A 27,983-nucleotide genomic window follows, 5' to 3' on the forward strand; every position below is an offset into this window, starting at 1 on the left:
TGCCAGGCCAAAGCTTTTTTTCTCCAAGACCCAGAGGAGGCAGAACACGGACGCAAGGTATTGGAAAGAAAGGCTTTTGTGTTGAGAGACTGGACAGCGAAGGACTGGAAAGCATCACTTTTATGGAAACAGACCCCACCTGGGAGGGCACTCCTTGCCTTGGGTGCCCAGGGCAGTTTTCTCTGGGCACAGCAGGGTCTGTTGGACACACTAAGACATGGAAATTAACCCTTCTGTGCCATTAGCCAGTACTTGCAAGGAAGTCTGATAGGAGAGAGTTCCTATGCAGCTGGAAGCCAGGGGGGACAAAAGGCCAGTTGCTGCCAGGCACAGGGGAACCAGGAACAGTTTAACCTCCACCTCCTGACTTGTGTTTGGCAGCTGTAAAGCTGCAACTGTTTTTCTGTTCCATGAGTGAGGTTTTGCACTAAGCTTTCATTCATCTGCTGGGTGAGACATGTTTCCTATAGTTAAGTTGAACAGGCAGAGCATCATTCTGGCTACATTTTTCAAGGGTGCTTTTACGTTTGTGCACACAGGTTTTCCACAAGGACCCACTTTTCACTCACACTCCCATTTTGCTAAGTGGTAGCAACCAAGCCATGATACATCCAAACTCCTAAGCTTTGAGATAAAAAAGATTTTCTGAGGAAGGGAGCTTACAGTCTAATTAGTTGATGGTGTTTCTCCTCACGCAGTTTGTACTTCTGGATCGAAGGTTGATGCAATTTAAGCGCTGGCTTTCACCACAACGAGCACCCAGAGCTCAGCTAAATTCAGGCAAAGCCCAGGCTTCCCAGGCACAGATTGGATTCCCAGTAACACCAACCACTATAAAGATGGAGACCTTAAAACTGATGCTGTTATTGCTGATCCCAGCTGGAGAAATTTTGGTGTCAGAAATAAGCTCATGTTTAAAGAGATTTTTCTCTAATCCTGGCATGTTTCAAAATCCTGGGTGAGATTTAGTTAAATCCATGAAGGGAAAAGAGATGAAATTCTAACCTCAGTATCCACAAAATTCCTGAACCAAAATGGACACCACACAGTCATTAATCATCTTATCTCCATCTCACAGGCAGGCCAACACACACACACACTGTCACAGGGAGGTGTCGCACACCGGGAAGCTGGGTGACATGTCAGTGTGCCAGGGATGCCCGTGGCAGGACAGCAGTAAACCCATGCCAGTACAGTGAGTGCCACTGCTGCCCAACCTGCCTTCCTCTTCTTTAATTATTAGCTAAACACAAGTATTTGTTCATCTCCCATGCCAAGACCATTGGGGTTGGGAGTAGAGGGGGGATGCAAGACTGCTGTGTGGGAGTTGGGGCTGCATGGGGCAGTATGGGTTCCTTGCCTCCTTACTGGCAACCATGCACAAATTCATGATTAATTACCACCCAGAACTCTACTATCAACAGTCTCAACTGAATTACTGTGCGAGGAGAAGAGGCCCAAAAAGGAAGGTTACTGGTTTTGTGACACAAATGTCCTTCAGGAAACTCTGGTTCAAAGGGCACTGTTGGCACTATGAGCGTGGGGGGGAGGAAGCCACATGCTGAGGTGCTCCTGGTGCGTTGACATGTTATTTATCTTTCCCAATTAACTTCTGGAGTGCTCTTGCTACAGCAGCACCAGTTCAATATCTGTGAGCGGAAAGTCAGCAGCCCTGATGCAACAGCACAGCAGCATACTGCCATTAGATTTTTCCAGAAGAGACTCTTCAGGCTTCTGCCAGAAAATATTCATGACTTCTTGTTGTAAACTGGTCTCTTTCAAGACACTGAGTTGTGTTCTTAAAAAATGTCCTATTTAACCCAACAGCAGTGAAGCTGAGGGCTATGGGTTTGCTTTAACTAACTGGTTAATGAATTCTTCACCACCACTTTGTTTCACACATTGTCAAAACAAGAAGCTCGTGCTTCAGAGGGAGGCTGGGTCATCTTATCTAGACTCTTTCAATGCTAATTTTAAAATTTATTGAGGATATCTGTAAGTTTTTCTGTTTTGAAAGTAACCAATTGTGCTTATTTTTTAAATTTTTTTGTTTGTTTTTCGGAATTCTGCCTATTAGACTCCACTTTTCGAAACAGTTTCATTTCTGTATGGATTTAATGTGTGGTATGTCTGCTTTATGTGCTTGCTGTTTTGCAGGGCACGCACCACAGACCCTACATAATTTTGCTTGGTTTTAGGACAGACAATCCTGGTTTGCGTGAGAAATATTAATTTATCTTACATGATGTCTATCTCAATGGCCAGTAGAATAGTCTGTAAAAATGTCAGACCTGTGGCATGTGTGATTTCTGTTCTCAGACTGGCCTTGGTCTGCAGGTACAGTCAGAACCTGCACTTGAGTAACGTACAAACAGAAACTCCTCTTCATGTAGACAGCTTCCCTGGCTGAAAACATCCGTTTCTTTCCCCCTTGCCAGGAATATTGCAGTAGTCTTGCCGAGAAGCCAAGGACAGGAAAGTTCTGGTGCAAATTCTACGACGCAGTTTTCCAGGGCGGTATTTTTGGACAGCATTATCTCTTGCATCCCTCATGCTCTCCCAAAGACATGACACTATGGAGAGCATTAGAAAGTAATATTTGTGTTAACAGCATTCAAATACACTCTGGTTTTTAGTCTGATTTGCACCCACATTTAATTGTTGCAAGATTTTTGTGCCTGACTATAATTTACTGCTGGTGCGAATGTCAAGATGTAGCCATTTAGCTCACTGATTTGTGGGAGCAATGAGGTAATTTTATGCCTAGGTCCTCTCATTTGTACCTGCCAGCAATGCAGAGGCAGTCTTTCCTAATCAAGCATTAAAAGTTCTTCTTGATTAATCTCTGACTTTGTTGGAGACATTCCAGATTTAAGCCAGTGTAATTCATTTCAGGATCAGACCCATTAAGCGTTTTCCAATGAGTAATATACTGTGTCACTCTTCTGCTCCTAGAGATTTTCAAAATCACAGAGGGATTGGTGTATATCTGGGAGATACATGTATCTTCTGACTCCACTGGCATATTTTCTCCCATTTCCTGACTTTGGAGATTTTTCTCTAGGTGAAATTTCTTTATTTCACTTTCTTTCTGCATTCAGCTGGAAGAATTAACAAATGGTGAAGTGTGATACTGTCGATCCAGTGCTCTGTGTGGCCAGGCAATCAGGACAGAAATAATTAACACAGAAAGTGGCCTGCCAGTATCCTACTGAATGAAATTGGAAGGAGTTCAAATACAAAAAGATTTTTTAGCTTACCACTTCTGGGCTACACATAGCAATAGCCATTTGGAAGGACAACTGCCAGCTTCCATTTCAGATTGCTTGACAGCACTAACTAGAGCACTAAGAGCATCACTCCATTTCAGCAGGAGCCGTTAGCCAGATTTGGGATGTGAAGCATTATTTCCAGACAGGGGAAGAGATCAAAGAGGGAATCAGGTGCTGCTCTGATGTGTTGTAAGAAGGTGAATTCCTCTGAACATGGAAGGAAAGGTGGTGTGGGGGGTGCCTCTGGTTTCTGGCCTGCCAGGCAGCTATGCAGGACGCATGGAGACCCCCTGCTCCCCTGGGTCCCTGCTACTTGTTGCTGCTGCCTCCTGCCACTTCCCTGTTCCTGTCTGTTGCAGTATGCCACCACGCAGCGACGATGGCTGGGCGTGGGCATGGCCACACAGTGCCCAGCTGTGTTGTAGTGTCTGTGCCTGTGGGGCAATACAGGGGAGGGGAGGAACTCCTGCATCTCTGGAGACCACTCTCCCCTTCCTCTTTCTGTTGGTTTCAAAGATGGCTGATGCAGCATGAAAAAGAACAAATGGTGGCTGTAAAAGTTAAGAAATCTTCCTTAGGAGCAGGGATTTCTCCTGCTGGAGATGTCACGATTCCCTCTTCTACCATGGTGTAGCATGGTGTACTGAGCATCCAAATAAAAGATGTGTTTGTAGACACTGCTGTGCTTTAGCTCATTTCTCTGGCTTTGCCTCCCGTAACGCTTGCAGAGCCATCCTGCTATAGGAGATTCCCATGCAGAGAGTAAGAAAATAGTGCTTTACTTGCTGTAAACTGGTTATCTGCACTGATAAAAACTACAGCTGTACAGACAAAAATTAGTTCTGTCCTGGCAAGCAAAAGAGCTGCTGCATACCTTTTGTGCCCTACAATTAGCAATGTGTTGCTCTGTCTTACATCTGCCTACATATTTCTATCAGGAATATGCTTGGTGCTTTCAGTGTTTGCAGAAATAGCAAAGGAGCAGACAAATAGGAAAAACAAGGGAAGAGAAAAAATTAGGAGTAGCAAGCCTCTAAAATGGTTTTCCTCTGGAAATTTTTCAGACTGGCGAGCTGCCTGCGGCAAGACTGCATTGCTCTGTGGTGCCTGCCAGTTTGCATGTACAATGAACTGCACGGCATTTCTTCCAGGATTCTGGGTTCTGCCTTCTCCAGCTTAGTGGTCCTGAGATGGGCCACTTGTATCTCTGCCACTGGTATCCATTACAGACAAGCCATTACCCCAAGATCTGACAGACCATGGCCTTGCTCTTAGAGCCACTGGACACCCAAAGAGAAAAAAGTGCCATGCAGAAGCTATGCATTGTTTGAATTTACAGGTAAGTCTTGCCCTTCCTTTGCTTGAGTTCTGTGGCTCTTCTTGTTGAGCATGAAAATGATGGTCAGTCTCCTCTGTCTGTTGCACAGAGATCTCATGATGGACAGCTGAGGCGAGAGGAAGAAGCACTGGGATCTAGTTGAGTATTAAGTTCAGAAAATGGCTTCGTTAGCTCCTTGTGAGAGTAGCATTTCTCACTGACATTGTCACTTGCTTCCTATCAGACGAGCTCTGTTGTCTTGGCCTGCAGGTCTGGGAAGCTGTACTTCTTCTTACAACCAGGCCTGGACTGAGATGCTTTATTAAAATAGCACCTCAATTACTATGAAGAATTCGACTTCAGGTTTATCCATGACTTCCATCACATCTTTTTTTTTTTTCCTCAATTTGTACTGAATGCATGTATTTGCTTCTTCTCATGCATCCTGAATTCAAGTTTTAAAATGGACCTTGCTTAATTTGACCTTATCTAGCTAATTTATCTTGTGCCTGCGTTTCTAAACAATGTTAAATGGAGTACGTTTCCTTGTATCTTCCCAAGTAACTAAGTCTCCTGCAAAATTCAAACCATTAAAAGTGAGTGTGATAGGAGAAGCTCCAAGAAATGAGTGAACTTAATATAAAAATTTATAATCATGTCAATTCCACTTTTTAAACCATTTCTGAAATGTTAGTTTGCTTGAACGGCTGGTCAGAAGCACAAAGGTTAGGTTAAGCTTCCTTCGTTAATGGTTTGGCTCAATGCACCCAGCAGTATAATGTATTTTATCAGTGAGGGAAATGATATTGGTTTAAGAGGTTTCATGTAACAGTCATATCCTGGCCAAATGTAATTTTGAAAACAATCAAGGCCATTATGGCTCACACAGAAAGAAAGATAAAGACAGATAGCTGTATATGGGTTTTTAATAAGTAATTCACCCTGGGTCTTGAAACATCAGATTGCCAAGTAATATTATTAATGTATAAGCATGTTGCTAAAATCATGTATTCTTTCCCATTGGTTGACTATAGATATGTTTCTGATGCAAATGTCATGTAAGTGTATTGAATCCACACTATGTAAATAGACTATATAGTACATCCATCAAGCAGTTGACTTGATTATTCCACACACTAAAGAGCATTTTCTGACATCAGTCTACATTCTGCCTAAATAGAACATTTTTCACCAATGATATTATGCATCATTTACTGTATATTTGATACTAATTGTTCAGCATATCGATCACCTGTCACTCTGAGAGTTTAGTGATCTTTGCAACTTGTCCTGGCAGCTTGGAAGTTACAGGCAGTTGGTTGCCCATTGTCTGTGGTAGCAGACTGAGCTTTCCTGGACAGCGCTGAAATCTTGCCCTGGGCAGGCAGCGTGGAGAGGAGTTAAGTGGGGGTAAGGGCCTGCCAAATTGGTACTTGAAAAAATTACACCCTTTTGATTTTCACAGAGATTAGGCTATGGCAGCAGACAAACACACTGCAAAGGTTAACAGATGTCACTTACTCTGCGCCTTTCTGTTTGAAAGCAATATTTCGTTGAAGGGTCAGGATGAGGGCTGACCAGCACCCTTTATATGGATGAACTGTGCCATTTTGTTCTGTGTGCTCAGGACACAGAAGGTCTGTGATCTGTTTCTCTTTCACAAGTGGTTAAAAAGGGGGATATCCAGGGTCTGGAGAGTCTTTTTTGCATGCAGAGTCTGCATAGAAGACAGTTACTCATTGAAGGACAAACATATTGATAGCTAAAGGACATGGCTCTAACTATCAGAAAATCTCCAACCACCTGATAAAAAAGGATCTGTTTTAATATAAATATGTTGAACTCTGATCAATTTTAAACATCTACTTCATATATGAAAATGTGGAGATTATTTTGAAATAAGTTTAACTGCAGCTGGAGGGGGGCTGTTAATATTGACTGTTCTGTATTTCTCACAGCACATACGTTATCGAACTCAAAAACTACTGGAAGCAAAGGCTTTATAAATAGGAGAAGAATATATTGATTTAATAATTTCATTCATTCACCAGTTCTTTTACAACATTTTTTACAGCACAGAGTGGGGACTGTCTACTTCCCATACGCTTTATTCACCAAGCAGGTCATTTCTTTACTGTATTTTCCTTTATAACCCCTCTGTGTTCCAGGCCTTTCCCTTTTCAGGCTGTCATAGCTCCTACCCCCTCCATCTAATTTCTCTGGCTTTACTCCTCTCCAAATCTTTGCTTTAGTTCCAGGAGTGCTGGAATGCCTGCAGGGAGCCTTAGGGGCACTAGGGGCAGTTGGGCATGGAAGGACTGAACTGAGCAGCCCACAGGAAGAGGAGAGGAAGGGGTAGATAGACAGTTTTTTTAGTGGTGAACTTTAAATTTTCTGGAAAACAGCATTTCAGGGAAATTAAAATAGGTTAGGATGAGACTCAACACATTCTCAGCCAGGGAAAACATACCTGGAAAGTAGCAGGTGGCAAGAAATTTTGAAAACCTTGAGACAATTCACTCTGACATTTGAAAAACCCAAGCCTGTTGACTCTTTGCTTTGAAATGCATTTCTCAATTCCAAACTGAACTGAAAAAGGGGAAAAGATTATAGAAAGGATTAAAATAATCCCAAACTTGAAGGAAAACTTTGTCTGGAGTTGAGTTGAATGACAACGAGTGAGTGATCTGATTTGAAAAAAAACTGTGGGTTTTTTTCAGTTGCAGAACTCAAGTTTGTGTTACGTTCCCAGCTTCACCCATTGAGCCCCTGGTGACATATACGAACTGTACTGAATGTACATACTGGCTGTTTCTTTCTCAGTCTGACCCCCAAACTGTAGTCATCTGTTTCCACTCCTTTCCCACATTTTGCCTTTTTTTTAGAAGATGAAAGGACTGTATATTAACTCAAAAACTGGGCCAAAATCACTGATATTAAATATATATATATATATGCAAGAAGTAATATTAACACTGTCTCAGTGGCTTTCCTTTTCTCAAAGGCATGATCCTACACTGCTTCTATGGGGATGTGGTCTTCCTCCTGCTCTGGGAATCTGCAACCTCACAGGTGGAGGTTGTCCATGTTTTTCATGAATTCCTGACTCTCAGGTTCCAGACTTCTGCAGAAGGCTTCTCTGAGTCATTCTGGAGTCATCTATAACCCATCATCAAGCAAGTAAGGGAAATTCTCATATTCAGGTACAGGATTGCCTTTGCCATGTATGTTTTGCTTTGAATCTTTTCAGTTGTCATTGCGGAGACCTTCTTCCCAGGGATTATTTATAAAAGATGCTTTGATTCAGGCAGCATGTGGGTTGTATGTGTGTCAGGTAGTGCACACAGTGCGCTCCCCACCGAGGCTCCTTCTTCCTCTCTGCTCTTCCTTCCCATTCTCTGCACAGTGCCTTGGCTTTCCCCTTCATCTCTGCCTCCTGTCTCCCTCTCTCCCACCCACTGCTTCTGTCCTCCAACACTGAAGAAATTTGCTAGATCCACAGCTGTTTTTGGAGGGAGAAAATTGTGTAGCAGCAGCTGTAGCAGCAGGCATAGCAGCGAATTACATGAGGATACAGATTATCTGAGCACTTGTTTCAGAGAGGTACAGCTTATCTCAGATGTAGACTCTGCATAAGCAGTATGGAAATGCCAGCAGCCCAGAATGACGCTGCTGCCTCTGTTCACTTAGGCTCTTCTCTGCCGGTGTAGGCATGGCCCGTGTGGGGAGGTGGGCACAGCGGGGTTGGGGGCTGCAAACGGACAGCTGTCCTGCCTGCACCTCTGCTTGGCCCCATGCATGGTCATGGCACCTGGAGCAGCCAGTGTAAGCTCCTCAGGGCAGGAAATGTTTCCCTTACTTACCCATGAAGCATCATGCAGAGCAGCAGTGCTTTATAAATAATAGATGTTTAGAAACACTCAGGAAAAAGCCTTCTGTAGAATATACACAGTGGAGCCTTACCGAGGCATCCCTGAGACTGCCGGAGCCACAGGCATGGTGAGCGAAGCCGTAATGTCCCCCTGTTCATCTCTCTAGCACTCATCACTCTCTGCTTTACATAGCTGTTTACTTTGCCAGGCATCTTATGCCCCAGCATTAAGACACAACAGGGTGTGCTTTACTGGGACATTAATAATACATCGGGTGCATTGTGAGCCATGACTGCAAAGGCTGAGTGACTTCAGTAGCCCAAGAAATGTATTAATGCTCCAGTAAACCACATCCGAGAGTGGTAATTCAAGTTTTATTTTGTCGTTTTATTAATGACACAACTGACACGATATTATATGTGACTCTGTCTAATGGCAGTGAGGGGGCAGCAAGCCACAGGCAGTGCCAGGCACATCAGCTTCTGTCCCCTGCGTGCAGGGAGGGCAGCTCTAGTCAGGGAATTCTAACCAGCTGCATATGCTTTGGAGAAATAGCACAGCAGTAGTAGAACTAGCCCATGCAAACCTGTCTAACACATACAGCGAGGCTGGTAATGTTATGAAGGGCACATATACTACCTGAAATGGGAAGATGGATCTTTTGCACGTGCCTAATGCTGTAACTAATCATATCCTTTAGTAGAAAAGCTGGGATACTTGTTAGTCAGAGAAATGATGAAAGATAGGAAGAAAAAAGAAGAAAATGATATCCTAAAGAATGTGAGCAATAAGGAAAGACAGACACCAGTTTATAGAAGCATCTCACCTCATTAAGCGTCTTAATTCCCTTTTATTGTCCGTACTGCATTGAAGCCTACAAGATGTATGCATGATTTATAAGTAGTGCTGTGCATCAGCTGAGCAGTTTTATATAGGGCTCTGAAAGGCTGAGGCACATGTGATGTTTGGGTTTGGGTGGGTTTTTCTGCAGTGTAAGAATCTTGCCTGATTTCATTCATGGTGTCACTTGGCTCTGCCATGCTTGCATGCTATTATTCTGATAAATAAAATAACCTCTATACCAAATGAAGCCAGGTAAGTATGAGCCCACTTTACTCTTATATGATTTTAAAATTAATTCATACCTGGATAGACCTGCATTTCACTAAAGTCCACTAAATAAGTCATTGATATTTATTTGGAGCCAAGAAAGCTTTATAGATAATTTTATAGTGGTTGAATATATTTGTTCTCTTTAGCGTATTTTAGGTTTTCTTATACTCTTGACTGTTTAGCTGTACAGTCATAAAGAAAATGTAAAACAACAATGAAAAATGCTGGTGTTCCGATCCCAAGATAAATCCAATAACTGCTGTGACAGGATTGATTACAACAGAATCAGCAAAACCTCTAGACCCTTTTTAATGTGGTTTGAGACATAAAGATGATCATGAAAGATGTTACTTGGCAGTAGTAGGATCTATGTTTAGAGCTAAAAGCAAACTGCTCTGAATTTTTGGGGCTTTTTGTTGTTGAAAGGTTTTCCTCTGCAAAATAAGGTTTTGGTCAAAATTGACATATTCATGAAATTACATTAATTTTGATGACATTTTCTTCCAAAAAATGACTACTTTTCAAATGACCCTTTGGAAAATTCTATTTGGGAAAATTAGATAAAACTAAAAGCACTTTTGGAATTAAATTATTCATGTGTATTTATTGTTTCAGTGTCATTTTATGCTATGTCACTAGTGTTATTATTTTCTGTGCTCATTTTACAGAACCTAGTCCTCTTTACCTTCTCTTTCTTCACCTTTCTGCATCTTTGGGTAATTTCATCTGCAAGCACACGATCAGCTGCTGTCCCTGCACAGCTAACTTGCAGATCTACCTGTGTGCTCCTGACCTGTCTTCTCTGTCCAGCCTCATCTCTGGGCTTGTTTCCCTGTCATTTCATGTAGAAGACAGTCTGTCAACTCAAGCCCAATGTGGAAGAGACAGAACTTTTAATCTTCCCCAGTTCATGTCTTCCCTGCTAGTCCCCTGTTTGATCACAGCGGACAACCTCACCGCCCTGCTTGTCACTCAGGCCCATAATTTGTGTGTCATCTTTGACTCAGACCCTTTCTCAGGTCCTCACATCCAGGATACAGCATAATCCCGCTGACTGCTCCTTCTTAGCATCACTAAGATGTTGCCTTTCCTGTCCATCCCCGTGGCTGAGGCCCTTGTTAGCATCTTCTATGTCTCAATTAGTGCAACATATATTTTTTATCCAGCCTTGACAAATGCAACATGGGCCTTTTGGTGCCCACTTAAAGTGACACTGTAAGTACTATTTTCTTAAGCCATCAATCTCCCATTTTTATGTCCATCCCTCTTCCCTCTCCTCTTTCAGCATTGCACCAAAAGTTACCTATTTGTCCTCATTTTCATGCTCTATCACAGTTTGGTTCCAGTTATCTACAGCTGCTTAGTACTGCCAGCTGGGGTAACCCTGATGCCAGCTCCATTTGCCCTTGTGCTGGGGGCCCAGACTTGCATCCCCAGCTCCTCCCACTTTTGAGGGGACCATCCTGCAAGCAGCCACCTTTCATCCTCCTCCCCATCCCACAGTGAAAGGCTCTGTGCCCGCTTTTCCTAACTAGGGCTGAGCTCTTCATTTCCTGCCTGTCCTGTTGCTCACTATCATCCTACCTTCCCTTGTGTACGACACCATTTATTTTCTGTGCCCCATGTCTGTCTCTTGCCTTATGTTGTAGCATGTACCATCTTTCTATTTTGCCTAATAGTTTGAGGCTCAGCCCACAATCGGGTCTCATGGGGTAGAAGTCCATTATACTCATACACACACACATACACATTATGATAATATAAGCTGTTATTCTTCATTAATATTATTAGTGTGAGAATATGGCAAGGTATTTATCAACCCAGGCCCTTTTATTACTTATTTAATATTCTACTATTATCCTCAACTTTTATATTATTATTTTTATTTGAATAATTAGCTTTGATAGCTATTAAGCAAATATTTGAAGCCTCTTATTCTCTAGATCAAAGCATCTCCCACTTCTGTTATAATGAAACACTTGGATTCTTGGACAGTCTGAACAGAAAACTTAGGTAAGAGTCAAAGTGTTTCATTACAAACAATGAAGAGATGCTTTGATCTAGAGAATAGGATTTTAACTATTAATTTTTCATCTTTAAGATAAGATCTAGCACAATAAAATACATTGTAAATATAAAGTGAAATCACAGGAAAGTTCAGCTATTATATTGCATAATTTGTAGAATATGTTGGGGGAACTTATTCATCACATGAGGTGTGTCAGAAGCCTCCCTGTCCCCCACCTCAGATGCTGTGAGTTTCACTATTCAGTACCAAACTCTCTAACAAAACTTGAATTTAAAGCTGAGGGGACATTGCTGGGAGCTTCCTTTGATGGAAAGGTCCAGCCAGGCCAATGCTACAGTTGGTGGTGGTCCTGCTGTGCAAAGGGTGATTACAGGGGGTTTCTGTGGATCCAGCTAGTGCAATCCATAGCTGCTGCTAGCATGACACTAGAGCCTCTTTGGGAAATCTCAGGTTTGCACTGTTATAGTTGGGTTTTTTTTAATTCTTTCTATTCTGGCACATTTTGATACCTGACGATGCTCTCATTTACAGTGGGTGTGAAATAGCTGCCTTTCCCATGAACCGTTGTTCAAGTTCTGGGTTTGGACCAACTCTTGCAAGTATATCATTTACACTTCCACCTAAAATACACCATTTTGCCATTTTACTTTGCTAACAGAATGCACTTTAGTGTGGATATTCTGCAATGTCACCAGAAAGTGGGAGGAGAAAAATGTTGAGGACTGCCAACAAAAAAAAAAGGAAAAAAAAATACTGTGAAAGATATATTCACTGTACACACATGGAAGAGCTATCTTCCCGCAGAGATTTCCCCTAAGCCATGGCAAAGGTGACCACTTCTTAGAGAGTCCTCTCTGTTCCTGCTGAGAAATCCATAGCTATTGCCTCTTTCAGGGAGTGTGAGGTCCATGGAGGTGCTAAAAAACTCCCAAAGATCCTTTTGGGAACCAAGGGATGATGGATTAATATATTTCATAACAATCTCCATGGAGACCAAAACCAGGCTGGCATCCTCCAGACTGATGGTGATAGCAAACCCTGTTGGCATTGTGGATTAGTGGGTGCTCCTCTCGGAGTCAGAGGCTACCCTGGATGATGTTGTTTATCTCAAGTGTAAATCAGATGTGACTCAGCGGCAGACGCTGCGCAGCCAAACATGCAGAAAAGTCGCGTCAGTGTTGAATCAAAGCCTGAAACACAGATCATTATTCAAAGAGAGTTATGAGAATGCCATGGGTTTCAAGAAGATGATCGGCACTGCTGAAGAAGCAAAAGCCAAGAATTAGAGATATACTGATAGGAAGCTCTTTGGATTTATTAACTGTTTTGTTTGGACTTATTAAAAAGGAATGACACCCATTAAAGTATATCACAGGAATGAGCTATCTACCAGCCCCAGGGTTGTGGCTGAAGGGGAGCTCCATGATAAGGTGAGGGCTCTCTATTGCTCTCCAATGACAAGGCACTCCATTTAAAAAAAGACGATTTTGCTTTATAGATTGCTTATTCAATTCAAGGGTTTTCTTAAGCAAATGGCCCAATTCTCATGAAATACATATATTTGAGCATCGGTCTGAGACATTTCTGGTGTTTTTATGACAATTCAAAGCACTCCCATAGCTGTGTTATTTAAGGATGATGTGCACTGACACATCAGCTGGCCACTGGCCCAGTGTGACTGGGGGGGGCAGGAGCCAGCCCTGCCAGGGCAGCAGGTCTTCCTGCCTCCTGAGGGGCATTTACTGTGGAGAACTTGGCAGCCCCCAAAACATTGGCATTGCTGTGGATGGACACATTGTATCGCGGAGAAGTGATAGTACTTTGATCATTCCTTTTTGCTGTCTTTTCACAGTGGTATTTCAGGTTGCTGAACTGCAGGCTGTGCCCTGTGTCTGTATTTACTGAAGCATTTCTGTATTTACCGGTGCACTTCAGGTGCTGTAGGGAACAGACACACTCCCTCCTCCCCATCTTTCCACTAGCCTCCTCATGCACATCTTGCAAGCTTTGCATAAGCAAGAGCCACAGCTGAAGCAGCTTGAGGCTGCCCCCACCAGCAGGAGTGTCCCATCCCTTTCTGTTCCCTCTTGCTGTCTCTCATCTCTTTCAGTGTTTAGTCACTTTTTGGTGTCAGCAGCTTTCTCTCAGTGCAGAAGTGAGCTGGGTACTTGGAGGTTTGATTCACTCACTGTACATACACACCCCCGGGTCCTTTCAGAGAGGTGTTTCTAATCCCCTTTCCATGAGGGTGTGTTTGCCCCACTGCTGCCCACCGTGCCCCCTGGCACCTCGCTGCCTCTGGGGTTTTCTGCTGTGTGTCTTAATAAGCAAGTACAAGTCACAAGGTAAGATAAATCTCTTCATCTTCTTTTGTTACATCTGTAATAGCCTTTGAGTCGTGTCAAAACAACTCTGGGCTCACTTATCTGCATTCAGGAAATTCTTCTTTACCAACGTACGCTTTAGACTGTGTAAAAATGAGGCAATTTCTTTTAAATGGTAACTGTCAGTGAGAACTTTGAGACACAAAAGATGCAATCCTGCTTACATGGAGGGTCAAAGAGCATAGCTTGATAGGTTCTGAAATACTTTTGCAGCTGGAGTTCCAAAATATACCTGAGCTATTTACCGTGCCCCTTCAACTAATTGTTTCTATTCAGATCATTTTCCTTTTCAGTTTAAAAGTAGTGATATGTTGAACCTCACCAGGATAACTGAGATTCAGCTGGCTACCTTTCTTTTTTGAAAATAATCATTCACTCTGCCTATGATATGGCAATGGGAGAATGTCAGATCAGACATGCTGTTTCACACTGTTTTCCACCACTGCCCCATGGGGATGCTTGGTCCTTTGTGCATATACTCCTCTTTTTTTTTCATTTAGGTAAGCTTCATTGCGTCTTATTATTATTGAAAGTTAGAGAAGAGATTAAAGACTGATTACAAGGATATGGTGTGCCATGAGAAAAGCCTAGTTATAAAAAAAGCTTTGTTTAGAGTCAACTGCTCCATGTTCTGAAAAAGCTACTGCAGACAGCCCTGTTGTTTTTATTGATCTTATAGATTCAGTATTAGGGCATTTAAATTTTGGCTTTGCTTTGGATACTGGCATATTTTATTTGAATTTGCTCAAAATTCAACAGATTAAAGTGATCTGACAGCTTTTTGAATGTTGGCCTAGAAAAAGAAATAGCAGTTTCTCATATAAGGTGAGACAGCTGTCTCCAGGAGAAGAGTTATCACTCCACATTGTCACCAGATTTCCCAATGCCCAGAAACTCTGGTCAGGTAGAAAGTCTCTGCCAGGGCAGCCTGGCAGGTGGCATTGGGTCCAGCATCCTGCTCTGCAGGCACTTCTCTTCCTGCTGGCACGGTGCTTCCCTCTGGGGCTTGGATCAGTTCAGCTCAAGCACATCCTGAAGATCAGCTGGGAATCCAATCCCCAACTCCCTACGCCATGTACCTCACTTTCCAAATCTTTACTGCAGTGGCATTTTCTGTATTTTAAACTGAAATGTTTCAAAACTGTGATATTCCCAAGGATATAGAATAGTGCTGTAGCTGCTATTATGTATTAAAAGGTTAAGAAGCCCATGAAAACATATAGCTATGTGGAAATTAATGATGCTTATCTCTTGTAAACTACTGCTGTGTATGTACCTATCCACTCATAATGTTTTAAAATATACATAGCAGAGTGCAGATAGTGATAACACATTTGATTTTATCTGCTACAAATATATATATATATTTGTGTGTCAGACAAATAACTTCTCCTTCTACCCTCTGTATTGATAGAATCCATAGAGGATTTAATCCATCTGAGTGTGCTTCTCCATGTTATTCATCTCAACTGTGCACTCAGAAAATTCAAATATTTAAATTGGTTGGAAGTCAGAATATTAATGGCTGTTCTTAGAAATTCAGTAACAGTTACATTTTCCCAGTTGATGGATACTGTCACAAATGGCTACCGCAGGAGTGTAGGTAGTCAATTACTCTGTAACATTTAGGGTTTTAGCCCAAATATATGAAGACTTTTCCTAGTGTGTGTGAAGAGAAACACTGGAGCACTCTCAGATCCTGATTGCTGTAGGAGTGTTACCAATCCTAGCTGATAAACCTTGGAGCAGCTGTTGACAAGCAGTGTTGTGTATGACCTAGGTGCTAGGTCTGGGAGAGTTCAGGTTACCCCCTCCAGAGGACACAGGATTTGGGGTAGATGAACGTTGTTTAGTCTTAAAATATCAGTCCTGATATTTTAAGAATGAGAGGACTGCCAAGGAGAAATACAGTTTCTCTCCAAAGGTGCAGGTTTTTAATTAGAAAGACAGAAAAATAAGCATAAAATTTGCAAAGAGAATTCAGCAGGCAAGGAAATAAGCCCTGTTACACTGCAGCTAGCCAGCTCCTCTTAGTGCAAAGACAGAGCACGTGCTTCATTTAAAACCTGTTTTTAAATACACCCCTAATTATGAAATCATTACCCAAGACCTGCATGATAAGGAAAGAAGAATTATTATATTAACCTGGGGTCCTCAGTGCACTCAGAGGCATCACAAAGCAGCTCTCCTGCAGTCAAAGCCTGCGCACTCCCTCTTTTCTCTCATCCAGTGAGTCACTTCTTCCTTTTAATCTCCTATTAAAATCCTTTCTATCCTCTTCAGTTTATGACTCTGTTGCTGCAAGGTGGTTTGTGGCACTCGGTATGGCTAATCCTTGGGATCGCATCGTATTGAGAACAGAATAATTGAAAACAGCTTGAAGCAGTTGTAGTTAGGCACACAAATCAATGACAGATAATCATTTAAGCACAAACTGAAACAGACATTTACATGGAAAATAATCATGGCCTTGGAGTTACACCCTGTTCTTGCCATGCAAAATCTTTCATGGATTTGGCAGAGTACCCATTGGATGCTAAATCCCTTTGCCAGTGTGCCCATTCCCTTGAGACAGCCCTGGCAAATCCCTGCTGGAAACCTGAGCTCAGCTGTAAATAGGTTTGTGTGAAAGGCTATCCACCTTTGGGTGAAATAAAACTGACCTGCCCCCCCAGGCAGTGTGAGAGTCATGGTCTGAGATGAGCAGTCTGGAGCACTACAAAGCCACAAAGCCAGAGGAGTGCATGGGCCTGCATCTCCCCTTTCGGAGTTCTGCTCCCATCCCGAGGCCCCACCAAGGGAGGGAGGGGTCATGCTCAGGTGCACTGTTCTGTGTATGGAAGTGCAATGATAATGAAGAAAAACTCCTACAGTGGAATGTTTCCTGGCTTGGTAGTGCAGATGGAAGCACATATTTCCCTGTCATTTTCCAGTGACAATCATATTCGTACCAGCTGGTTAAAATGTTTTAATAAATGATTACCTGATGAGAACACTTTCTCATGGCTATGGTGCTGGAGTTTGCTCATTTTTGCCGCATCCAAATAACTATTCAAATTAAAAAGCAGGAAAAAAAAAACACCATTTAAGTTCTTAGAATCTTTAGAAAGGCACTTGGAAACTTAAGTCCCAGCTCACCTAAAGAGCTCTAATTTGAAGAAGATATGTTGGGGATGTCCTATGCTGTCTGTTGTTTGTCCTGGGGGGCTGGAAGAGCTGGGCCTCCATCCCTGTCTGGGGGTCCATTCTATAGCCAGATGACTGAGTGAGCACTGTTATGTGTGTGGCTCCCATAGCTCTGAATTTCTCTGGGTGAATTTCTCTACAGAGATATGAAGTAAATCCAGAGTGAATTCTCCCCTCTGCTTCTGTGTGAGGCTGGGAGTTCCAGCTGGCCCAGCAGCCCCCAGCTCCTTCACTGCTCTCCTGGCTGCAGTGCCTCTGCCAGGAGCTGGCCACTCTGCTGCTGATATGATGCATGCATAGAAACCAGCCCAAAAGGGCTGGTCTAGGAAGTTCTGATTATTCACATCTGCTTATGAGTAGGCAAGTGGGAGTTTTATCCTATTATTTAACCTTTTGCTTTGCAAACATCAACACCTGCACCAGAGAAGTTTCAAAAGTTTAGTTGTCAATTTTTCTTCCACTTTACAGGACTCTGGTGAAAGGGTATTATTTATCAAACTAAGCATATATTACAATCTTTGCAAAATGGTAAAGATCAAAGACTACCTTGCATCAAGCAGAATTACAGTGCCATAACATTTTTTCTTGTTACAGCTGATATCAATCACGGCATGACAGCAAGCCACAGAGAAGGTTTTTCAGTCGGTATCGCTGACACTCTACAACATCTGAAATACGGCAGCCAGCAAGCATGTGCTCTGAGTGTGAAAGGGAGAGACCAGCAGCATAAGTGAGTGCCTTCGGTATCGGTGCCATTAAGTATGGCCATTTGACAGCAAAATGCATGCACACGACTTTAATTCTGCCTGTGGCTGGTGCATCCTCATAAGGGAAGAGATAAAAGCCTCCATGAGAGGAGAGGGCTTGATTTCAAGTGACAGTGGTGACATTTTCAGCAATGACCCCCGAGTGTGGCAGAGTCTGCTGTATGACACTCCTGCCCCAAAGGCATGTGCAATATCCTCCTCTCTCTGGGAAGAGGTGGGAATTTGGATGAGTGGCCAGGGCTGCCCAGCATTGGGTGGTGAGGCACCGACCCAGCGGAGCCCTGAGCAGTGTCTGGCTCTGCGCATGGTGCCACTGCCAGCATGAGTGCCTACAGCTTTCCTGCACTAGCCGTGAGCCAGTTACTTTCTTCCCACAATTATATCTCATTCCTCGCAATCATATCTTTGTTTAGTTTAGGCTTGAGAGTCTTTTCACTGTGGCCAAAGACAGCCCAAGGAAAGGAATGAGATTTCTCTTGCTCCTCCCCAGGAACCCTGTCAGGCTGGCAAGTTTTACAGTTCCAGCATTTGAAGGACTGTATGCATTGTGTCCCCCAGGCTTATCTCCCCGAGCATCTGGTGGAGAACAGAAAGAGGAAGGGAATTATATGAGATCTGTTTGCATACATATCCCTTCCATCTCTCCTCTTCACAACAAGAGCCAGCCCCATGTATTTCTCCTTGCAATACACACGAGTCCACAGCAGCATCTTTCCATGCTGTGCTCACAGGCTGTGCTTCTGCCAAGTGCCACCTGAGCTCCCAGCCCATGGAGGCCCCCCCCAGGCCCTGCAGCAGAAGCCTGCAGCAGTGGGGCACACTGAGGTGCATCCTGCTGTGAGCCAGCACCAGCAGGAGCAGCAGGGACCCGCCTGTGGAGCCAGCACACCGCTGCACGCAGGTGGGAGCCGGGAGCTCCAGGCAGAGGGAGGCTGTAGTTGTATCGAGCAGTATTGATTCTGGCAGTGACTGGAGCACTTTGGTATCTGTATCAGGGTTATATTAACATTATAATTTCATAAAATGTAACTTCTCTTCAAATGGTCTTGCAACTGTTTCTCAGGCACTTCAATCTCTTTGCAATTTCAACATTGCAAAGAGAAGAAGAAACAAAGCAAATTCTGTTGGGAAAGTACAAGGTTCAACAAATTTAAACCTCTTGCATTTTCAGGATTCTTCTGCTATTTGAATAGAAAACTGCATGGTTTTAGACAAAGTGCTCATCTTCAATTTTTCAGTCTCCTTTTCCTTCATTGCTGAGAACCACACAATGTACTTCCCTGCCTGTTACTAAAATGCTTCTAAAAATTTGAAGAATTATTTGAAAAAGGGCATTCCTATTCCTTATGCATAAAACATGCATGCATATTCATATAAAACATTTAGAAAAATTTGTACCAGTTATAATTAGCATGTTTTGTGCATCTATTTTCTTTGCTATTAAATAACAAATTTGTGGTAACCATAGTAACTGGAACATCACATGATACTGGTGCTATTTTGGGGATAACATAAGTACCTTTCTTAAAGAAGCATTCTCACCTCTAAGCTATGAATTTTAATAATTTTCATGATAAAGTATTTGTTGAGTAGATTGTATTCATCCCTCACTCTAATGTTGATTTAACGTGGAATGCACCACCTTGTATTGCAGTGCCTATGACCACTTAAAAGCTGTGATGAGTCCTCTTGTTTTGCAAAAAGGCGAGCGACTTAAGAAAGGCAATAGAGAAGCTATGTGCATTGAGGGGAAAAGTACAATAAAATGAAGGATTTCTCTTATTGTTTCTGAAGAAGGAGCTCACGTTGGTCATGTGCCTCTTCATGCTTGAATGGAGGAAAGCAGAAGGTGCTTTAATCCTGGACTGGTATAGCTCCTACTGGAATAAGCCAGAGGTGTTGCATAAGCTGTACTGGACGATGGGAGAGGTCCTAGGGAAGTTCACTCGGGAAGAGACCATTTGGGCCACCAAAGCCAGTTCCCTCCTGCTGCAGTCAAGTGTGTTTTTCTACTGAATATGTGCCGTACACCACATCTCAGAGCCTTACAGCTAGTGAGATAAAGACCAAGAGATCAAATGCCACAACAGTAACGAGCCATTAAAAGAGATTAGATGGCAACAAGGTCCGTATCCACATGCTAGGGTAGGGATTCTCTTAAATGAAATTTGCTGAAGTGTCATATTACAGATAAGAGCAAAATGCCTGAAGAATCCCTGCCAATGTTGTGATGAATTGAAAAATGGAAAAACATGGAAGAAATTCCCTTCAGTCTCTGAAATTGGTAATTCAGTTAATTGTGAGAATGCAGGTAAGATGAACCAAACAGGCACCGATGAGAAATGAATACTATTAAAAATATGCTGCCCACACTGATGTTCTAATGAAAAATGCTGGTTGACATGATTAATTGCTTTATCACAAAAGTGTCTGTAGAGATGAAACCCACCCTGAGCTGTCAGGATGGTGTTATCCATCTCCCAGAGCAGAGGTAATGAGGGGTCATTCACCCTGGATGGCTCAGGCCGGTGATTTGGGTTAATACACACACCAAAGAGGCCATTAGGCTGGGGAATTACTTTGCCTGAATCTGCCTGCCAGGGTGGAGTTTGGAGCAAAGGAATTTTACCAGAAGGTGAAGAAAGGTGCTGGGGTTGAAGAGTGGAGCCACGAATTGGAACTGTAAGGAGATGCAGGAGTACATACAAAAAATAGGGCATTGCAGGGCCTGCCAGGGCTGTGATGGAACAGGGCCCCAGTGCCCAGGAGAGCATCTGGGGCTGCAGGGTGGAGCCTCTGGTGTAGCTCACCAAACTGCAGGCTAGCGTGGGGCAAGTTGCAAGTCGTAAAGTTAATGAGAATTTAGGGTTTATAAGCTCACGTGGGCCAAATCTTGCAAATCTGAGCCAGACTGGAGGTATTAGCCTGTGTAAAGATTCACAAAGTAATGCTTTACTTCTGACTCCACTCTGTTCTGCCTGCCTTCAGTTTTTCTCCATTCAGGTGTATCATTGGAAATTTTTTTTTAATTTCATCCTTAATTACTACTGACTACTGTTTTATCGAAAGCTTTGTAAAAGAAAGTTTGAGTCTTCTTTATTTTAAAAAATAGGGATTTTTTTTTTCATTGATAATTACAAATGGTCCACTTCAGCCTTTTGGAAATTACGGATTTTGTTTCAAAAAGTGCTACAGCAAACAGATTGAAAAAGAAATGAAAGCAAACATTTAGATATCTCAAAAAATGGAGAGTTTTGATTACCCTCAACTAGCCCTTAATTGTTTTCTATCTTAGCTTGTCCCCCAAGATAAATAATGCAAGATGGAGAGATACTTTTTCACCCCTCTCTTGCTAAGTATCTGGGGACCTGCAGTGCTTTTTTGAGCAGGTTGTGCAGTGTAGTGGCTGTCTCAGAGAAGAGGCTCCCTGCTCCTCTCCATGCTCATTCCATGTGTTGTGTTATTGACCCTTTGGGACTGGACCTGCTTCGTTCTCTCTCGCTGTAGCTCTTGCTGTGCCATGCTATGCTCTGCCCACTGCCTGTCCTCTCCACCAGTGTCTGGGGCATCTCCTCCCTTTGCCTGTGCTCTGGATAGGGACTGGTCCTTGGCTTGGCTAGGGAACTCAGTCTCCCCTCATTCCAGCATCTTCCATTCTTGTTTGCTTCCAAATGCCTACTTCTTAAGAAAAAGTCTTGGGAAAAGGTCTAACAAGGCAGCAGTGTGGGGTTTCAGCTGAACACATATGCTTGCAGGAGCCCTGAGGGGTGAAGCAAAAGTAAACCCATTAGAGGCAAAAAGGGAAAGTTGCACAATATGCTTTTTTTCCTTTTCTTGATCCATTCTGTAAAACGGGAACTTCCCATTCTACTTTCTGTTTGGAGGGGCAGCAACACAAAGAAAAAGATTTGGAAGATGCTGGCAAGTGATAAAATACAAAGACATTCTTTTTCTTATATAGTAAATGAATGGCTTTCTGCCTTGCCTTTTGTTAAAGCTCTTAATCCAGCTTGTAAATAGGCACTTTCCCTTTGGACTGACTGTTTAGATATGAGACTTAGGGCTGATCTGAAGTACTAGGATCAGAAAATAGGAGAGATATATCAAAGAGAATGATACATAGGCTCACACTACTGAACTTTCTCTTGCAGCACTTCTCGTATACTGTATGTAAATGTTCACAAGTACAAAGTGTGCTTCATTTTACTGCAGACCTAAGCTAAGACATGGGCTCTGAGAAGCCTGGCTGTTTGATCCCCGGGGGGCAGCCCACCTGCCTCAGGGCAAAGCACAGATTCTCTGCCATAAAGCAGAACACGAGAGGTAATTTTGTTGCGTGGCCTGATTTAGGCTTACAAAATGCTGGAAGAGCTCTGCATTTAAGGATGCTGGAAGTGGAGATTCATGCTCTCGGATCTCAGAAATGGCAACAGGAAGCCTGACCAAGCAAAAAAGTCAGCAAAACAGGGACTTGGGACCAAGAGAACTCTTAATCAAAAACCAGATTATCTTCAAAGAAAAGCTGTATTTCACATTCATGAAAAAACTTTTTACCCTACTTTTTAAGCTACACAAACTTTTGCAATGAAGCGATAGTGTTTCTGGCTGTTTCTTTGGGGCTGTTCCATGGCTTTCTGTGAGTAAGGCTGTGGCAAGGCATTGTTCTTCTTGGATTTGGAAGCCTTCCAATTCATATTCAGCTGCTGTGGAAAAGATCCTAAAAATTCGCAGACTTGTCGTGTTTCCAAAGACACTTCTGACCCAGGCAATGTATTCTAAAATCCTTAATAATTTTCTGCTTACTGAAAATCTTCACTGACTGAATAGGAATTTTTCCCAAGTCAGATATTAAAGTAGAGAAGGGATTTCTAGTGTGGTTCTTAAAGATTAACATATATATATGTATATAAGCACAGTGAGAGTATAAATATCAAACATGATGCATATATTTTTTTTCTAAATTTAGAATGAATAAATTAATCACTTGCTTTCCATTTTGCATTTAGGAACATTTAGATGCTGTTTGATGCTATTTATATTTTCCAGGAAACCTCTTCGTAAGAACAATTATTTTAATAGGTGCTACTAGGACTGTGTTTTGGATGACACTTAAAGCCATATAAAGAGGTAAACCCCCAACCAGCACCACCAAGGGAATTTGAAATAGATGCTCAGACTAGAGAGCTGAAAAAACAAACGTATTTTGTTCCATTTCTTTTATTAAACTTTTGAAAACTTTGTGGAACTTTGCAGACCAATAATTAGACCCAAGGTAAAAAAAAAGTATATAAACAAAATCTCTGCTGTGCTGCTTATATCTGCTGTATACATTAGCAGAAGTAAAGATCAATATTTGTGAAAGTAGTGTCCTGAGCAGATTTTCTTCCCCATTGAAAATACTGTGTGAGTAAATGGGAAACCTTTAGAAGAGGCAGTGCAGGATCTGCCCTGTGTCCCCAGTCTGAGGCTGTCAGGACAGAGCTGGTTGCTTGTAACACTGCCAGCTCTTCCACTGAACAGTATGAACAATAGACTGACATCCATGACCGTGCTCTCTTTTGCTTTAAAATAGTCTTTATCCCCATTGTATACTCTTCTAAACTGTATGGGTAAGTTCTTCTGATCTGCTACTGGCTTTTGTTTTCTTTTCAATGTAAACCTGTTATCTGTCAAAACCACAAGTTACATTAAGAGCATTTTAAATGGTTTGCAGTATTTTGTATATAATAAATTACAGCTGAAAGCTGTAAAAAGTTTGCTTTGAATTCTTCCCTAAGATATCTTTTTAAATACCAGTAGAAGGGAAGTTTTAATTCTGTGCTTTAAGCAGTATAACCACTTGAATATCCCCTGTTTCAAATACAAAGCCATAGTATTTAAAACATTAAAATAAATCCTTTCTTTGACTTCAGGATCAGTATGACTGTTAATAAAAGGTGTGTCCTTCATTGCCTGTTTTAACATGACACTGAAAAGCTTTCATTTCAATTGAATTAAATCTCAACTAAGTTAACTAATAAACAGGAATATCAGGCGATGGCACGGCACCACCCAAGTTGCTAATGCAAAATGATGAGTGAGCACTGAAAGGTCAGTCCTGGAACTGGGGCCTGCAGATGCAACCTGATTTTCATATTGATTGTGTTTTCCAGTGGGCTTCAGGTCAGGTGCTGAGACCTTGGGGCTTGCTCTGTCTGCAGCTGTCTCACTGTTTTCTTTGCTTACCTTGAACAAGTTCTGCAATATTTCTGTACTGCTTCTCTAAGGATAAAATAGGTCTAAGGTTTATCAGTGTTGCAAAGGCATCAATGTCTCGGAAAAGGTCTTAGGTGTTCCCTATGAGGAAGATGTTACGCACAATAAAAGATTTACTCTGTGTGTGTATGTACATATATATATATATATATATATACACATATATATAATCTCAAGAGTTAATGTTTCTCTGCAGGATATTTATTTTTACCTGTTATTCAATCCATTGTGAATTAATGTGCTTTTTTTTTTTTTTTTTAATTACAAAATGGGTTTACAACAAGGAAAAGAGAAGATACAGGTACCTGTTCAGAGAGAGGAGCAACACAGAACTGTATATGTTATACCAAGAGCATTTGTTGATACATAACGGATCAATATGCAACTGCATAATAAGGTTGAGAGATGAGATTAAATGTTCAAATAGATATACTAATTAGAAAGGACATGTACATCCATGTATAGAGAACCTGACGGTGAGAAAATGACAGCGATTCAGCACTACAGTGAATTATAAATGTCAAATTACAAGGATGCATGTAAAAAAAGCTTGTAACTGTTAGGAACTAGACTCTGTATTCATGTGAAAGCTGTTGCCTTTATCGTCTTCTTAGATCCCTCTAAGGTGTTCTGTCATTCACTGTCAAATTTTCTACGTAAGATAGGAAGACGTATGTCACACAAGTGTCCAAAACTGCTCCTCTGCCTTTGTCAGGACACACCAATATATTTTGAGGGGTTTGTAAGCAGAAAGAATATTAAGCAGGAGATCTGCTTAAGTATTAGCAGTCAGTTACAGAATTTTTTCCCCTTGGATGTGACACATGATCTAACACATGATGCCCAAAATGTAGGGGAAAAGGGAAGCAGCAATGTGTGTTCGGATGGCTGTGGACTCAATAGGCTGTTATAGAGCCATAGTATGCGCAATAAAAAGGGATGCTAACTAAATTTTGATGTGCAGGAGCATGTCTTTAATTTGCAAGGTATTTTTTTTAATTAAAAGGTAAATAGCATTTATAATTCTTCTCACAGACTGAGAGCAGAAATAACACCTACAGAGCTCTCAAGACACCTGAAGAACTTCTTTGATGCGTCTGATCAATGGGCTAGGTACATTTAAATGAAAACTGTTGACTACTTTGTTAGGTGATATTTTTGTTTTTACACAAGATTGGTTATTGCTTCTAAAAATTCCTAAACATCATTTGCAAGACATTAGTTGCATGAAACGTAAAATACTCAGCCATGAAAGTGTGGTGAAAATCCCTCCCCAAGTATAATTGACTTGGCAAGACAACATTTACCATGGTGCAAATGACTTGCATTAAGCCAGGACTTCACATGAATATGAAGGCACAAAAGCTGTCTGCACAAGCTGTGTTCAGACCCTTCTGCATACAGGGCACACAGAAGCGCTGCAGAGCAATAGCAACTTCTGAAGGTTCCTTTTCTTCACTGTATCGTCTTCTTCAACACAAGCCTCCAAGCTTGCAGAGCATATAGTTCATTGCCTCTAAGGTCTTTGAGACTCCACCCCCTGTTACAGGTTTTGGGCAGTTGTAGTTCCTTCAGCAGAGCCCATCCTCCACCCAGGGTGCTCCTCGCTCCCCTCATGCTGAGGTGAGTCCATGGCTGTGCCCACGGCAGAAGCTCTCCAAAGGTTTCATGTATTTTTGAAACAGTGCAGCTGAAGCCCAGACAGGAATCAAATGGGAAGGCAGGACCAGCTCAGTGGTGAGTGTTGTGCATGGCCATGTCACCCTACTCACCTACACGGCCGCACCCTGAAACCTGAGTGTCTTCTGCCGGCTGCTCAGCAGCACTCACCAGACAGCTGCTGTGGAAGGAATCTGTCCAGCTCTGAGAGACAGCTGCCTCTCTTGGCAGTGGTCTTTAGGGACAGCATCTCCAGGTCAGCTTTTCCAGTGGGGAGCCCAGAAGCTCACATTTTGTTAGGTTGTTTTGAAGTGAGTAGAATGGCTGGGAATAGATGCAGGCTGCTGACACCAATCTCTCTAATATGCTAAAGCTGGATCATGTTCTGCTCAGAGGGTCTGATGGTATCAGCCTCCAGAGAATCAGTGTCTGACACTCCCAGTCTGTTGTTCATATTGGTTTGGTCTCAGCTGAGCTGTTTCTAACAACAAAGAACATATCTGAGAGAGTTACAATTTGCTGTAATCATATTTTTCCAGTTTTTCTCTGTGATAATTACTCCCATAAATATCATCGCTTCACCTCAGCTCAAGAGAGTGCTCTCTGTTTCTGTGTTCAGTCTCAACCTTCCACACTTGGATTGCTGGGGAAGAACAATGATAGCATTTGTTATTACCAGAACCACTCCAGCTATGGGGCTGTTGGGGCTTCCAGGGCTGGTTCTGTTTCTGTGCAGTATTAGTTGATCAAAAATAGCCTTCTGAATTGAAAACCAGTGAAGAAAATGTGTTAAATTGCACCTATGTTTAAATTATTATTACTACTACTAATAATAATAGTATAAAAGTTTGACTTGATTTTCAACCAGGCAAAGACTTGAAAACCAGAGCCAGGATGCAGATTTGCAGTTAAATGTCTCTGGTTTTACTGCTGGTCCCTGGGCTTAGTTTAATGACAGAAGATGTTTTTAATGTAATCAAGGGGCTGAAGATCTCAGGAATTCCAGTTGCTAGCATGGTTACTGACTAAGAGCTTTTATGATAGACCCTTAAAGTAGACTTTATAAGTATGGTCTATTTTTAACTGCAGGTTAAAAGTCACAGACACACTTGAGCTTCAGAGTGCCAGGCACCAGGAGTACCCAGAAAGGAGGTGCTTGGTCTGAGACCATACAATGCAAGTGAGTATATGGGAAAGAAAAAAAAAGCAACAAGAGGAAGATTGCTGTCCCCATTTTAAAAGTGGTGAAATGTGGCAAAAGACTAAAGGACTAGCCAAAGATACCTCTGTTGCCTGTGGCAGACCTGGCATTCAAAGCCACATCTCTAGATTTCTAATGTACCCTCTTAACTACAAGGCCATTCTTCCCCTCCAGAAAGTGATATATAGGTATATAAATGTGCAATGATGTAATGCCAAGTTATAAACCACAAGCCTTTCAGAACTTATGTCCCTGATAGATTACAAAAGAACTTGAAGTCAGGAGAATTGTGGTTTGTCTGACCTTATGCTAATCATTCTCCCTACTTGTGTCTTGGTCAAACTGAAAATGGATAGAATAATGAACCCTTTTGAAAACCGTAATTTCTGGGTGTTGGTCATGACCCAGTTTTTATAAGTTGCTAGGATATGGGTATAATCAGGGAAATGAAGATTCTATCTTATGAGACAAGACCGAAAAGCTTGATTTAAACAAAAGAAATTATGAGAAGGAATATTAGTACACTGTGAGGGGAGTAAATACCAGAACTAATTAAGGTCAAGGACAAAATTGGCATCTGAACAAATGGAACAAATAAACGGGCCCCTAATAAACATAGCCTGGAAAACTTAAGCCAAGTTATGAGATTCTGGAACAGTTTTCCAAGGGGAATAGTAGGTCCAGAGAAAGTAAGGGCTTCTAAATGGATCTCAATCAGCTTGTGAACTGGCTATCATGCCTGAGACAACCAGAGAACTAGGCTATCAGTCCAGGCAAATCCAGTGTCCCCAGGTAACAGCCAGGACATCACCAAGATGTAACATCAGGTGATATTCTGGAAAACATTGTGACTGGCTACTTCTATCTCAAATTCCATCATGTGTGTTTTGGTTTTTTTTAGGCTCCTCTGTTCAGAGTCTCTTCAAT

General features: G+C 42.1%; 1 long non-coding RNA gene across 2 annotated transcripts in view; it reads left to right on the forward strand.

Annotated features, from left to right (window-relative positions):
• Positions 1 to 26,118, forward strand: part of LOC116448061 — a 119,640-nt gene extending 93,522 nt beyond the window's left edge. The window contains exons 8-10 of one of the 2 annotated variants that reach the window (XR_004241796.1): positions 4,424 to 4,611; positions 7,595 to 7,793; positions 17,769 to 26,118. This is a non-coding gene — a long non-coding RNA (uncharacterized LOC116448061). Of the gene's footprint in view, positions 1 to 4,336; positions 4,612 to 7,594; positions 7,794 to 17,768 lie in introns of both variants that reach the window. The other variant, XR_004241795.1, reaches the window with a different exon arrangement.
• The last annotated feature ends 1,865 nt before the right edge of the window (positions 26,119 to 27,983 follow it).

The sequence above is a fragment of the Corvus moneduloides genome, chromosome 9 (genome assembly GCF_009650955.1).
Source record: "Corvus moneduloides isolate bCorMon1 chromosome 9, bCorMon1.pri, whole genome shotgun sequence".
Classification (NCBI taxonomy): domain Eukaryota; kingdom Metazoa; phylum Chordata; class Aves; order Passeriformes; family Corvidae; genus Corvus; species Corvus moneduloides.